A 2,500-nucleotide genomic window follows, 5' to 3' on the forward strand; every position below is an offset into this window, starting at 1 on the left:
CTTAAATCTTGAAAAGCAGTCTGCCGTTCAGTCGAACAGTATTAAATAAATACCCACGACTTGCCAACAGGCAAAGCGAAAAAAAGCGAAAGAGACAGAGAGAGAGAGAGAGAGAGAGAGAGAGGAGAGAAAGAGCGGAGAGAAAGAGGAATGAGGATATTTAATCAGAGTGTAATCACTAAATAGACCAAATTGCCCTGATTCACAAGACATCCTCCTTTTGGAACAGTAATTAAGAGCTTTTTTGTTAACGCAATGGGCTCTCTGATTTACTCTGGCCTGCTCTGGTCTTCTCCCTTGTGTTCAGGCTCCAAGTGTACCCCGCTGCTGATGCTGTGCTCTGCTTTAATGCTGTGCTCTGATGCTGTGCTCTGCTTTAATGCTGTGCTCTGATGCTCTGCTTTAATGCTGTGCTCTGATGCTGTGCTCTGCTTTGATGCACCCACTCTTCTCTCCCTCTGGCTTCCTGTGATGCTCTTATTTGCACTGACTGGCTGGGGGATAGAGGCGTCCACCGCATGCTAAGAGATACACTGCATGTACGGCATCTCCACCCTACAGTATCAGCCCCAGCAGTAACATATGCATTCATATGCATTCAGCCCCAGCAGTCACATATGCATTCAGCCCCAGCAGTAACATACTATATGCATTCAGCCCCAGCAGTAACATACTATATGCATTCAGCCCCAGCAGTAGCATATGGATTCTTTCATATGCTCTTCTATCTTCTGCTGCCATGCAGCTCAGTCTGTATTCAAATAGATTCCCTGTGATTGTGCTGTTAAACATCTCTGCGGTATTGTGCTGTTAAACATCTCTGCGGTATTGTGCTGTTAAACATCTCTGGAGTTGCAGTATTGTGCTGTTAAACATCTCTGCAGTATTGTGCTGTTAAACATCTCTGCGGTCGCAGTATTGTGCTGTTAAACATCTCTGCGGTCGCAGTATTGTGCTGTTAAACATCTCTGCAGTATTGTGCTGTTAAACATCTCTGCAGTATTGTGCTGTTAAACATCTCTGCGGTCGCAGTATTGTGCTGTTAAACATCTCTGCGGTCGCAGTATTGTGCTGTTCAACATCTCTGCGGTCGCAGTATTGTGCTGTTAAACATCTCTGCAGTATTGTGCTGTTAAACATCTCTGCAGTATTGTGCTGTTAAACATCTCTGCGGTCGCAGTATTCTGCTGTTAAACATCTCTGCGGTCGCAGTATTGAGCTGTTAAACATCTCTGCGGTCGCAGTATTGTGCTGTTAAACATCTCTGCGGTCGCAGTATTGTGCTGTTAAACATCTCTGCAGTATTGTGCTGTTAAACATCTCTGCAGTATTGTGCTGTTAAACATCTCTGCAGTATTGTGCTGTTAAACATCTCTGCGGTCGCAGTATTGTGCTGTTAAACATCTCTGCAGTATTGTGCTGTTAAACATCTCTGCGGTCGCAGTATTGTGCTGTTAAACATCTCTGCGGTCGCAGTATTGAGCTGTTAAACATCTCTGCGGTCGCAGTATTGTGCTGTTAAACATCTCTGCAGTATTGTGCTGTTAAACATCTCTGCGGTCGCAGTATTGAGCTGTTAAACATCTCTGCGGTCGCAGTATTGTGCTGTTAAACATCTCTGCAGTATTGTGCTGTTCAACATCTCTGCGGTCGAGTCGCAGTATTGTGCTGTTAAACATCTCTGCGGTCGCAGTATTGAGCTGTTAAACATCTCTGCAGTATTGTGCTGTTAAACATCTCTGCGGTCGCAGTATTGAGCTGTTAAACATCTCTGCGGTCGCAGTATTGTGCTGTTAAACATCTCTGCGGTCGCAGTATTGTGCTGTTCAACATCTCTGCAGTATTGTGCTGTTAAACATCTCTTCAGTCGCAGTATGTTTGCGTGTGAGTGTTGCGGCAGCACCCTGTGCGTCCCCTACCTGTGCAAACCCTAAAGGACAACATGAAACACTTAAACACTCCATCTTACAGCAGGACCAGCGACACATCACTCTTGAAAAAAAGAATAGGTGAGAATAAAAATAATCTTGTCATTCTCTGTGCTGTTGTGCTCCATTCCCTAGTATATGACACCATACTTAGAATAGTTAAACTGTCAGAAGGGCTGTACCCTCCCCCCCCCCCTCAGTGTTCACTCTTGGTGATGAGGTCATCAGTGTGTTCAGTCTTGGTGATGAGGTCATCAGTGTGCAGTCTTGGTGATGAGGTCATCAGTGTGCAGTCTTGGTGATGAGGTCATCAGTGTGCAGTCTTGGTGATGAGGTCATCAGTGTTCAGTCTTGGTGATGAGGTCATCAGTGTGCAGTCTTGGTGATGAGGTCATCAGTGTTCAGTCTTGGTGATGAGGTCATCAGTGTTCAGTCTTGGTGATGAGGTCATCAGTGTGAAGTCTTGGTGATGAGGTCATCAGTGTGCAGTCTTGGTGATGAGGTCATCAGTGTGCAGTCTTGGTGATGAGGTCATCAGTGTGCAGTCTTGGTGATGAGGTCATCAGTGTGTT

The sequence above is a fragment of the Clupea harengus genome, chromosome 12 (genome assembly GCF_900700415.2).
Source record: "Clupea harengus chromosome 12, Ch_v2.0.2, whole genome shotgun sequence".
NCBI lineage: Eukaryota > Metazoa > Chordata > Actinopteri > Clupeiformes > Clupeidae > Clupea > Clupea harengus.